A 13,941-nucleotide genomic window follows, 5' to 3' on the forward strand; every position below is an offset into this window, starting at 1 on the left:
GGATTCGATGGGGTCGCTTGAAAATTTTCTAGTCAACACGAAATAAAACCCTCTATTTAACAGAAATCTCATGCACTGGAGGCTAGCGAGTGTGGTGAATACCAGTTCATGGTGAGTTTATTTCGTTAGAAAGTTCATTGGTACGCTTGCCATCTTGAGCTCTTCATGTATTCTAAAAAAACAATTTCCAGCCAATGAAGTCTGGAGTCTTCCAGATCATCAAACTGCCTGGTGTCCGGATTGTTCTGGTGAATCTGGTGCTCGCAGTTGCTGACGTCCATGAGAGTAAACCATCTGCCCACATTATTAGTGAACTCAACAGTTGGGCCGACGCTGGCGATCTCTGCGTCGCACGTGTGCCCGGCATGATCTTTCATGAAGGGCAAAGCCGTCACGGCTGCATGGTGAAAAGAACTAAACGACAGGCTTGACTCCCATTTTTTCTATATTAGACGGACAGACGTGTTTCCTCGTGAGAAAATGGCCCGGCTTGATAATCGAGCCCCCCTGCGCCTTGTAAAGGTTCTCTATGTAGGTTTAGAAATTGCGATGGGATGTTTTTGAGGATGTGACTTTGATCGAACGCCAGAAACAAACTGTGGCTTGGGTCGGCGGGATGAGGCACTCGGATTTTCGATTGCCCACCTGATAATATTTCTATTGCAGCAACGTTTATTTTGTGGTTGTCTGTCACAACTCGAACTATCTCGAATCCCATTTCTTCAGTTTTCTTGATGATGTGCTTGGTCGTTTCCGCAAATAGTTCGCCAGTGCATGATCTGGTAAAGAAGTTTCCCACTGGGATCCGAAACCTAGCGTGAAGGCCACTGATCAAAAAGCAGAAAAGCGAGTTCGCAAGTTCACTTCTTTCCGAGTCTGACAACACTTGGTTGGTTGAGAGGGCCCATGTCTGTGTCTCCCAAGAAGGCGTCTCGTTGTTTGTGGTATTCAAGCTCTTGCTTTATTCTCATTTCGTCTATGATGAGACCGAGAATTCCGGCTTGCTCCGTCCCGAGGCACTTCATTTCAGTGTTGATCCTCTGCTTCACTAGCTCACTGTAGCCTACTTCTCCGGCAGTTGTTCCCATGTGTCTTTGTAGCGTAGTTCTGCACGGGAGTGCGAGGCGCTCGGTCCTGATACACTCGTATGACTTTGTTGAGAAGCTTCTCAGAATCACGCACTGTCCTATAGTGGTTTCACATCACTTTGATTTTTTTTTCACCTTGTAGTTTAGGACTTGGTTCATCATCCCTCTGGCTTTAGTGTAGCCCTGATCGTGGTCTCTGGCTGCTTGAAGAAATTTGCTCACATTGCACTACTCTTTAAATATATGCAGCTCTTTCTTGTAGGCATCTACTGTTGCCTGCAGCCTTTCATTTCGTCGCTTCCACGCCCTTTCTTTGTCGCGCCATTTTTTCCCACTCCAAGAAGGCTGTTGCGGAGATTCTGCTGTCGGCTTGAACACCAAAGGCACTCGAGGCATGCGCACCTGCACCCTCTTCCGCTGGCTTCGCATCAGTTGGCTCAAAAAAGTTTGCGGAATGACAGTAGTGACTAGCTGCTGCTACAAAAGGCAAATCTTAGATTTTGCTTGGGGCAACACTTTCTGGTTGTTACCAGCTACTGGGCTCAGTGGCTTCGTCAAGCGTGTTTGCCCAAACTTCTGCAAACTTCTGGCGCCGGTTCCGGGCACGATTTGGCAGACTTGCCAACGTGTCCGTTGAGTTATCGCACTTTCTTTTCTGAGTGCTGCTGCAGCTTCTCAAGCTTAGTGGTTTCCTTATTCATGTAGAATGGGTAATGCGGAAAAACACTTGGCACCGCAACCGGCTTTAGCATGCGTCTTTGGGTATTTTCCCTAAAGTTAGTTTCCACAAAATGTAGGCTGCACACGGCCGAGTAATTCGAAGTGGAATTCGGCACCCAATTTTTCAGCGCGACAACTCATCGCCACAGTTCACGTAGCTCAGTGTTCACTGGAATTTCGTGAAAAGACACACCTGCTTCTTTCTTTCGCTGGCTAGAAGTGCAGAATGGAACGCAACAGCAGCGCATGGTGACCGATGAAAAAGCAGGATGACATCACCGCTGAAGCAAACAAGTGGACCAACAACTGCCACTGCGATTCAACGACGGTTTAAACGTGTTGTCTGCAAGGTGAATGGGACGCGAATTATCCCTCCGGTAAGAGGCATATTGACAGTTTATTTCACCTTTATTATTTAATATGCATGAGTGCTGCTTTTTTTATTGTGATGGCAACAACTCCGAGCAAGGTTCGCGATTACTTTAACCAGACGACAAAGAAAGCGCAGAAAACCGGCAAGCGAGTGGCGGCGAGCGTCGTCTGCTAGAGGGTAATAGCGCATAGCCGCCAAGCGGCGTCGAGGGGCATAATCGAGAGAGTAAAGGGGAGGACACGGCGGCGCTCACACGACAGGCACAAAAATAAGGAGGCACTGTTATAACACGCACGCACAAACACACATAAACAGCTGTTTGGAACTTTGCGCCACTCGTTTGCGAAAAAACACTTTCCTTGCTCAAGAAAGCAAGTCACGATTCGTTTTGTTAGGTTATCTTTTTGCCGATACATTTATTAAAATTCAGTGCATGTGCGAAATTGTTTGAAAAGAGCAGTTATGCTTAGTGTCGTCATCTGTGGCATGAACAAATTACTTGAAGCTCTTGTAACGGGCACAATAAGAAAGAAGTGGCAAATCGATAAAAATTTTTGTTAGCTGAAGCTATGGCATAATTTTAAACACTCCTGCATCAATAACAGCTTGCACGGCACCTAAAATTGCTTTGTTTTAGCTGCGGCAACTGCCTGTGGATGTTTTTCGGCAAAGAACAACGTAAAGGGAAAAGCAAAAAGTTTGTGCGAAGGTGAGAAAGAAAAGGTTGCGAACATATTTTTTCTCATTTTTCTTTTCATCAGTTCATGTCATTTGGAGTAGAGTGGTGTGGCAAACAATGCAGTGTTGCATTGTGCACTGTAAGTGTAGTGTGCGTTCAGTGCAGTTTTACTGTTCAGCGGGTCTTTTTTATAATGTTGCCTATATGTGTATTATATACTTATGATATTGAAGCTGTATTGCCACGCGTTGCAGTGCAATGAACCTATCTCTTTGTAGCCGCGTACTTCAAATATTGAGAAACTGGGCACGTGCATAGCAATAATATGGATTCAAAATTGATGTTCTCACTCATCGAACGATTCTCATGATTTATTTAAAATCTGTGCATAGACACGCAGTAGCATCGTGTGCTTGCCGCACTGATGGTGCAGCCTACACGAAGCTAATCGGTGAATTTAAAGGACGCTTTGTGGCTCACGAAAGAGTATCGGGTGCTGTGTAAATTTTCTAATCATTTCAAAAGGGCCTCTGAGTTCCACGTTTCTGCGGTCCCCATTTCTGAGGCTGCAAAAGCTTCCCCACGCCTGTTTAGTTTGCTGCGAACCAAAATCAGTCGCAAGAGCTTATGGGAGTGTCCTCTCTTAACTTTCTATATATTACTCTATGCTGTTCCTTTGTCTTGCTGTGTCTGCATGCGTGCTTTTCTTCTTATTTCTCCTAAGCACTGGCAATGCATAGAAGTTCATTCTTCCAACTAGCTCAACAAGCTGTTTGGAGCATATTCACATTGTGTAGCCCACTGGTTGAGTCTCTTGTCCAGGGAGGTTAGTTCAGACGGCTATAACGTAAAGAGGCTATTTGCATGAGCAGGTAAATATTCATAACAAAGTGCACACACACACATACAAGAAGGGCGGAAGTAACTAACGACACGAGTGCCGACTGTTGCAAACTGATAAAAAATAGCGTGGCCTTCAGGTGTTTAACTCTTTCGTGTCGTGACACAGTAGTATAAAGTTCTTTAGAGCAGAGTAACAAAGTTGAGGATTATTCTAACTCTTGTCTTTAGCATGACTGTAATAAAACCAGTATAAGTGGTTCATTGACCCGAGAAAAAGCTGGTGTGCAAGGCTATGATTCGCAGAACTTGATGCGCTACTTACTCGTCGACCTTGTCGTCAGCTACGCCCCTCGGGAAGCAACCAGCGTAGGCCAGGCGTAGCGTCAAGGGTGCCTCTTCGCTTGTAGCAATTGTAGACACGTTGTTCGCGTTGAATTCAGATCTATTATCAGTCAGGGAGGCGAGTTTGCAAGCCAGTGCCCTAAAGAATGCAAAACTGTGCTAAGCATGTGCTGCACAGGGCTACTAATAGTCATTTAAAGGTTTTGGAAAAAATTAGACTGCCTATACCAAACCCGAGTACTTGTGAAAAGACAATGTTTCATACAGGAAATACTGCACTTATTCGCAATAATAGCATAACGTACATAAAAAAAGTCTTACCGCTAAAATCATGAAACTTATCATGATCCTGCCGATTGCCTATAGACATTCACGTGGTCCTTCCGTTTACTCGATTCAACATTTCGATAGAGTGACATATATCAGGTGTGCGAATGACACGTCGTCGCTGGAGTATTGCTGCTTGCATGTAACATATGGTTGTGACGGCTTTGATAATCATTTTATTACCTTGTTGGGCCCCATAACATGACGCCCGTTTGCTGACGCGCATTTGATATAGTACATTTAATACACCACAACAGATTAGTACAAATGAAGATACATATGTCCCGAAGCCGCCGCGGTCATCAGCATAACTAGCGCGATAATTTTTATGTAAGCATGTTTGTCATGCGTACATCAGCATTAACACGACAATATGAACGAGAGAAAAGATCACGTTAGTTTCTTTCCGTCAGATACGACCTAATGAAACTAACGAAAAATGGTTGTCGCTTTGCAGTTTATTTGATTGGTCACATGGGTTTGCGTAGTCCTGGGGGTGTTAGCTAGTGCCACAAGAGAGACATAACGGTGAGTATGGAAAGTGTCCAACGAGGCTGCATTAGGGAATGACGGGGTGTTCGTTGACAACTAGAGCGCGAAGAATTCAATCGGAAAGGATGAATTCAGCACCAAGAAGATTTGAAAGTTCAGAGATGGTGATTTACGAGGCAGGATAGAGTCCCACGATGCCGAACAGGCAGTGGCTGGGGACGTTCAAAACCGGGAAGGAGCATCCGACGGCGACGCCAAGGACCAAGACGACGAGACCCCGCAGAATGTAGGCGTCAACAGACAGTGTACACAGCTCTTGTCAAACAAGCCGGCCTCCATCGTTACCCAATAATAATAACAGCATACTTGTTTAACGTCCCAGAAGCGCAATGTTGCTACGTAGCTGACATATCAGTGGTCAGAAGACGACAATGAGAAGTGGTCTGAGGAAAGCGCCACCATGCTTTCCTCCATCTTAGTCGATGCTATACGCATCGGTGTCAATATAGATTCCAAATACACACGCTTCGTGCCATTTTTACGTAACATCTTTGCGGCGGAGGTGTGGAGTACTTTCCTGTCTTCATCACGAAGCTCCGCAATGGCCTAATCATCGTAGGTACAACCATGTCACAGGTTGAACAACCATCGTCTTCATCACCTGCCCCTTCCATGACATGTATACGTCGCTCTACCTCCTGTTCGTGATCCCGGTGTATTTTCCGGTCAGAACGGCGTTGATGTCGACAAATGGATCAACCAGTACGAACGGGTCAGCGCAAGCTATAGGTGGGACCCGACTCTTATGGTTGCCAGTGTGCTTTTTTACCTCAATGGCCCACCGCGGGTGTGGTTCGAGACGCACGAAGCGGATATTACAAGCTGGGACTTCTTTAAATATAAGATCCGCGACCTTTTTGAAACACCGGTGGGGGCAGATCGCAGCGCGACAGACGTCGACGGAATCTTACGTCGCGTACATTCACGACATCATCGCCCTATGCCACCAGATTGATTGATTGATTTGTGGGGTTTAACGTCCCAAAACCACCATATGATTATGAGAGACGCCGTAGTGGAGGGCTCCGGAAATTTTGACCACCTGGGGTTCTTTAACGTGCGCCCAAATCTGAGCACACGGGCCTACAACATTTCCGCCTCCATCGGAAATGCAGCCGCCGCAGCCGGGAATCGAACCCGCGACCTGCGGGTCAGCAGCCGAGTACCTTAGCCACTAGACCACCGCGGCGGGGCTATGCCACCAGATTGACGAGCACATGAGTGAGTCTGAGAAAGTGGCCCATGTGCTGAAAGGCATAGCAGACGACGCTTTTAATCTTCTAGTGTACAACAACGTTGACACCGTCGACGCCATCATTAAACGGTGCCGGCGGTTTGAAGAATCCGAGAGCCGCCGTATTACACAGTGATTCACCCGGCTGCCCAACATGGCCACGACCTCATCGTGTGAAGCCACCCGTCAGTCCCCCACGTATGACAACGTCACGCGCATTGTTCGCCGGGAAATCGAAGCCGCCTTTCCGGCTCCTCTTCAGCCACCCATTTTCGCAACGCTTGCCTCTGACCAACAACAGTCGTCAGTGGCGTTAATAGAAGCTGTGGTGAGGCAGGAGTTCGCGAGCCTCGGCCTTTCAACAGCATGTCTCTCGACTCGCCCTAAAGTCCCGTCTCACTCCCCAGGACACGCTCGCCGTTTACCTCCAACAATGCCCTTCCGTAACCCTTCGGAATGGCGAACACCCGACGACCGGCCTATTTGTTTTTCCTGCCACCAGCCTGGGCAGGTTTCTCGCTATTGGCGCCGTCGTTGGTCAAACCAACTACGCCAGACCTTCTCTACCTCTGCAGACATACGCCCGATGACCCCTCGACGTTCAGCCGCCACACCCTTCAATTTCTATTCGTCGTCATCTTACAAGCTTTCCACTGACGCCCCTTTTGCCCGGTCGCCGCTACACTGATGCCCCTTCGTTCGGTCACCGCAGCTCCCGCTCCCCGTCACTGCTACGTCACCAATCCTGCTCTCCGCCGCCTCGATGCTTTTCCTCGCCGAGTTCTCTGGACGATCGCAGCAGGAAAACTAGATATTGCAGCTTGTACAGGTGAAGCTGCAATACCAATGACGGCAGAAAATTCTCTACTGATGCTTCCCACGCACCACAGCCTGCTTGAAGTATATAAGTCAACCATGTTCCTGTGACCGCCCTCATTGACACAGGTGCGCACCTGTCTATTATGAGCGCTTCTCTACGCCGCCGCTTGCAAAAAATTATGACGCCATCTACGACGCAGGCAATACGTGTTGCCGATGGCGGTACTGTACCAGTAATCGGAAGGCGCACTGCTCGTGTCAGCATTGCTGGTCGTCACGCCATGGACCTTTTTGCCGTGCTAGCCTGTTGTCCTCATGACCTCATACTTGGCCTTGATTTCCCTTCAACACACTCGGTCTTAATTGACTGTTCGTCTGGTATCCTCAGCCTTGATCTTCCAATCTTTGCCAACCACTCTGCAAAGCCCACCAGCCGCTTGAGCCCAACCACTTTCGTTCGCCTGCCACCTCGTGCCGTCGCGTACGTGTGTTTGTCATCCACCCTGTATCGCGCGCTGCGATAAAGCAAGACGCCAGCCTCGTGTTGCTGGAGAACGACCCACTGCCTTTAATCGAGTGGGATTATATACATGTGAGGGGCAAGAGTGACAGCCTACGCGGAGCACCGTCTGCGCATAGCACTGGCTCGCTTCAGAAGACACACTCAATACAAGCCCCTCTATTTGAGAGGAGACAACACGGAACTGGAAAGGAACACAAGAAAGTGCAGTTTCCGTAGATTACGTCATTGGTTCATCTGTACGACAGTCCCGCCGTTAACACAGGTTGCACATGTGCTTCATGGTGCTTGCACAAAGTTAGATGGTGAGGGGGTCTACGCTGCCGTAGCGACCTCCGCAGAGCCGGTACAGGTGACGCAGAGGTTGGAGCTCTGGCCACAGTAGGCGCTGTGGGCATTGACACTGGTGTCACTTGTGTTGAAGCACTTTCGTCGTCCCATTTTACAAGCTCTGGAGGATCTCTATGAAAGGCTTCTTGAGTGGGTAAAATGTGTTGCCGGTTACGTCGCAGTAGCCTCCCTCCCTATGTGGAGACCAGGTTTGAGCCAACGGCTCTACGATCTTTGCTTTCGTAGTCCACGTTCCGTTCTTCACTCGTACGACATCTCCTTTCTTTAGAGGAACCAGTGAGCGCTTGTTGGTCTCCATTTGGCGGCGTTTGAAGACTAGTTTCCGGGGTTCCGGGGTTCCGGGCTTTCTTGGGATGCACGGCAACGTCGAGCGCAGGATCCGACGCTGGAGCAGCTCCGCAGGCGATTGGCCGTCGGATTCCAGCGGTGTAGTCCTGTACGAGAAAAGCCCCAGCCAAACATCTTGTTTAGCTTCCATGCTTTTTTTTGAGATCCTCTTCACTATTTGTACCCCTTTTTCCGTTAGCCCGTTGGACTGCGGGAATTCTGGACTGGAGGTAACATGTCGAAACTCGTACGCTTGTGAAAATGCAGCAAATTCTTTGCTTGCAAATTTTCGGCCATTGTACAGACCTCCATGGGGATACCATATCGGGCAAAGATGGCCCTGACTGATTCGATCACCACTCTCGCCGACGTTTCTTTGAGCATATTTACTTCAGGGGAGGTTTGAATAGGCGTCGTAGGCGCAGAGATACGATTTTCCGCCGTATTCAAAAAGAGGCCTTTACCAACCCTATACCAGGCTTGGTGTGGCACAGGACGCATTTGAAATGGCTCTCGTGGCTGGCAGTACGCACGCTTTTTGCAAACTGCGTAGGTCTGAGCAAATTTGTCAATATCAGAATTCATTCCGGAACAAAATACTGTACGGTGCGCTCTTAATTTGCTCTTATTCAAGCCAATGTGTCCTTGGTAGATCTTTTCCAAGATTTCCTTCCGCATGTTTGCTGGTATTATAATCTTGCAGCCTTTAAGAAGGACGTCTTTGACTTAAGATATAGCTTGCCAGCAAATGACATGAGCTCTCCTTTGATAGGCAGGCCGGCAACAATGCTGTTATGAACATAGCTTAGACATGGGTCTTTGCTGGTTTCCATTACAAGCCTGTTCCACGTGTAGTCACTGACAAGTTACTGCACTAAACTTACAGCGTGCACGTCTGCGTTGTCACTCGTGATGTCAGCCCCGTCGTCTTTGATTGAAGCCCTTGATAACATGTCGGCGAGCACCAGCTGCTTCCTCGTAACGAAGTATGGGTCGATGTCGTAACGCAATAACCGTAAGAAAAACCGCTGCAGTCTGGATGCGATATCGCATATTGCTTTTTTATAGATGGCGATCAAGGGTACGATGATCAGTTTCGACTATTACTTTGTGTCCGTATACGAAGTGGTCAAATCGTTCACAGCCATACAGAATGGCCATTGTCTCTTTTTCTATTTGAGAATACCACTGCGCCGTATCCGATAATAGTGAGTTTTAGAATAGCGCACCGCGAGCCCTTGCGGTGCGGTCGCTGCCACTGCGCATGCGTCGTAGCGCGAGTCGGCGTTCGCGTTTGCGTACCACACGCAAAAAAAATCCGAAATTGCGTGTGGTGATGGCGGCCCGCATGTGGTCCGCAAGCGCTGGTTTCGACGCTACGGGCGGTAATGGTGGCCCGCATGTGGCCCGCAAGCACTGGTTTTGAGGCTACGGTGTCACTGGGATCGTGCGTGCGAATCGCAGTAGGGCAAACGCTATTCTAAAACTCACATGGCGCCCGCTACGCCCGCAACGCCCGCAGCGCTTGCAAACGGTATTATAAAACTCCCTAATACCTTTGACGCATAAGCCACCCGGTTTCCAATGGTTGCCAGGACATTGCAGAAGCGCGGCACCCATTCCATTTTGCGACACGTCACAGGACATTTTAATTTCTTTTTGGGATCGAATATTGCTAGCAGTGGGTGCTTTCCCAAAGTATCACATAGTTGTTTCCATTCTTGCGCTTGGTTTTCTGACCATTCAAAAACCGCGTCATTCTTGATGAAGATTCTGAGTAGCGTTGTATTCTCAGTGAGCGACGCCATGAACTCGGCAAAATAGTTTACAACACCCAGCATTCGTTGGACTGTGACCTTATCGGCTGGTGGCGGCATTTCTATCATAACCTTTATAAGGGAAGGGCTGGGCCTGATGCCTTCAGCACCGATAACGTCACCCAGGAATTAAATCTGTTAGACGCCGACTGTGCACTTTGCTCGATTTAACATCAAGCCTGCATGTTCTGCAGCCTGTAATGCAAGTACCCCAGATTAGTATGTCGTCAACATACACTTTTACACCAGGGACTGCTTCAAAAATGTCATTGAGCGTCTGCTGAAAGATGTACCCCAGATTATTATGTCGTCAACATACACTTTTACACCAGGGACTACTTCAAAAATTTCATTGAGCGTCTGCTGAAAGACCTCTGGCACCAACGAAATGCCAAGTGGCAACCTCAAAAACCGATAACGTTGAAACGGTGTTGAGAATGTACAAATCCTCAAGTTTCGTCTCCTAACGGGATATTATGAAACCCAGAGTTCGCATCTAATCGTGAGAAGACTACGGCGTCTGCGAGTTCTGCTTCGATATCTTCGCGTCAAGGCATTTCGTAGTGCTCCCGCTTTAGATTTTCGTTAATATTTAAAGGGTCAATGCAAACATGGAGCTTGCCGTCCTTCTTTCGTACAGGAACAAGTGGGCTCACCCAATCTGTAGGTTCCTCACCCAATCTGTAGGTTCCTTGACTTTGGCGGCTATTCTGGCTGGCTCCATGCGCTGTATAGTTCTTCCTTGAGTGGTTCCTGTAGGGCCAAGGGCACCCGGCGAGTCGTTTGGACGACTGGTTTGGCTCTCTCACGGAGCACCATCCGGTAGCGTTGCTGGACGCAGCCTGTGCCACAAAACAAGTGTAGAAAGTATTTAACCACTTTCTCTGGGCTATTTTCAGATACCCTGTGAACTCGTAGAGACAGGAGTCCTGCTTGTTCACATGCTTGCAGGCCAAGTATCGCTTGACGTCCGTTGCGCACGAGGAAGAAGTCCATTATGGTTTTGCGACTGTCAATTTCCACTTCTGCCCTGATAACGCCCAAGTGTTTAATCAGACCCCCACCGTAGAAACGCAAGACCGCACTGCTCGGTTGAAGTAGTGGCATCGGGTGCATTTTCATAAGGTCCGATGGGCAGCAAGTTAGCTTCAGATCCCGTGTCCTTTGAGTTGCACTGACGCATTGTTCACGCGTGCTTCTACAGTCCAGTCGCGTTCCTTGTCGATTTTGTTACCCGAAATTTCGAGGACGTGAAAGTTGTCTACAGATTCTTCGAGTTTGTCGACATTAGCAGTCACCATACAGCAAACTGCCAAGTGGTCCTTTTTTGCACTTTCTGCATGCCTTTCCAAACGCAGGGCAATCACGCGGCTCGTGTGTTCGCCCACATTTCCGACACTTGTAGTCTGTGCGCCTGTAAGTACGTGCCACGTGGCTTTGTTTGCACACCGGGTCAACCTGCTTCGTGTCTTGACCCCAAGCTTTTTGGTGTGCTGCGGATATTTCTGCTGCCTTGCAAGTTTTCTCGGCATTTTCCAAGGTAAGCTTGTTGTCTGCTACCAGCTTCTCTCTTACTTTAGTATCCTAGTTCCGAAGACGATTTGGTCTCAGACCACTGAATTAGTCAATGCGCCAAAGTTTCACGCTCGGGCTTGAGTCTTCAAATCTCTCAGAAAATGTTCGAAAGGCTCACCCGGCTCCTGGACCCTCTTCCAGAAGACGTACCGCTCGTAGACTTCGTTTTGTTGGGCGTCACAGTACTCCTCGAACTTTTTGACCACCGTAGCGTAGTCAAGGCCACTTTCGCCTTCCGCAAAAGTGAAGGTGTTGTAGACCTCAATGGCTTCTTTGCCTGCGATACTCAGAAGATGGGCACCTTTCGCTGTCTCCGGGCGAGGCTTCTTGTCGGTGGTTTCGGACGAGAACAGAAACAGATTGAAATTCTGTATGAGCAACTTCTAGTTCCTACTGATGTCCCCTGTAAAACGTAGCGGGTCCGGTGGCTTCACAAATTCCATCACTGTTCTTTTCCAGGCGCCCCGGGACACCTATCAAAACCGGTGACTCGCCACTTCTGACACCATTTATCACGCGATGCGATAAAGCAGGACGCCAGCCTCGGGTTGCTGGAGAACGACCCACTGCCTTTAATTGAGTGTGCTTATATTCAGGTGAGTGGCAAGGATGACAGCCTGCGCAAAGCGCCGTCTGCGCATAGCGCGGGCTCGCTTCAGATGACACACTCGATACAGGCCTCTCCCGTTCCTGACGGTGGTTATATCATTACGCCGATTACTGACATTCGTCTGACGCGCAGTGTTACTGTGCCCTATACCATCGCGACCATAGCGGATAACTGTATGTTCCTTCCGCTCCTTAACTTTGGTTTCACCCCTCACGTATTGCCCTGCCAGATGTCTCTAGCCAAGCTAACTGACATAACAGAGGACGCCAGTGTTGTCGCTGTATCTCCTCCTGATCGAGACGCAGTCTCACGGTCACCCAGCTCAGACTATGCTATTTTTCGAAACATGATTGGATCGGAGATTTCGCCTCACCAGGCCGACGCTCTCCGCCAGGTTTTGACCCCTTACAGTGACATTTTCAAAATCGACAATCGTCCCTTGGGCCAGACTAAAGTTGTCACTCACTGAATCAACACTGGTGACTCTGCCCCCATTCACCGTCGGCCATACCGCGTGTCAGCGTCCGAGCGAGAAGTGATTCAAAAAGATTTGGCAAAAATGCTTACGAAAAACGTAATCGAACCATCATCGAGCCCTTGGGCATCTCTCACGCTATTAGTAAAGAAGAAAGACGGCTCATGGCGTTTGTGCGTTGATTATCTCCACCTTAACAAAATTACCAAAAAAGACGTCTACCCTCAACCACGCATCGACGATGCCCTCGATTGCCTCCAGGCCACCACCTTCTTTTCATCTTTTGACCCCCGATCTGGCTACTGGCAAATTGCTGTAGATGGCGTGGACCGAGAAAAGACCACCTTCGTTACCCCTGACGGTTTTTACCAATTCAAGGTCATCCCTTCGGTCTCTGCAGCGCCCCAGCGACCTTCGAGAGAATGATGGACATACTCCTACAAGGATTTAAACGGTCGACATGTTTGTGTTACCTGGACGACGTGATCATTTTCTCACCTACCTTCGCAACCCACCTCTAACGCCTTTTATCCATGTTATCCATTTTATCAATATTTGACAATTTATCCATATTTCGACGGGCCGGCCTGCAGCTCAATTCCTCTAATTGCCACTTCGGTCTTCGTCAGATTACCTTGTTGGGTCACCTTGCTGACGCTGCCGGCGTACGACAAGACCCGGCGAAAGTACGCGCTGTAGCAAACTTTCCAGTCCCACGCTGTGCCCATGATGTTCACAGTTTAGTGGGCCTCTGCTCATACTTTCGCTGGTTCGTGAAAAACTTTGCGGCACTTGCACGGCCAATCACCGACCTTCTCAAACAAAACGTTCATTTTGTTGGGACCCTCTTCAAGCTGGTGCCTTCTCTCAGCTAATCACCGCTCAAACGACACCTCCTAGTCTTGCACATTTCGACTCCGATGCTCCTACAGAAGTGTGAACAGACGCGAGTGGTCACGGAATTGGTTCAGTTTTGGCGCTAATTCAGCGGGGCAACAACGATGTAATCGCGTATGCAAGCCGTCTGCCTTCAAAGTCTGAACGCAATTACTCTATAACAGAACGGGAACGTCTCGCCCTTGTCTGGGCGGTTTCGACATTTCGTCCTTACTTGTATGGCCTCCCTTTACGTGTCACAGATCATCAAGCGCTGCGTTGGCTTTCCTCTCTCAAGGACACCACTGGCTGACTTAGCCGTCGGGCATTACGCCTACAGGAGTATTCCTACTCGATTGCTTATAAGTCTGGACGTCTTCATCTGGGCGCCGATTGCTTATCCCGCTACCATG

This window comes from Rhipicephalus microplus, chromosome 1, assembly GCF_043290135.1.
Source record: "Rhipicephalus microplus isolate Deutch F79 chromosome 1, USDA_Rmic, whole genome shotgun sequence".
NCBI classification, from domain to species: Eukaryota; Metazoa; Arthropoda; class Arachnida; order Ixodida; family Ixodidae; genus Rhipicephalus; species Rhipicephalus microplus.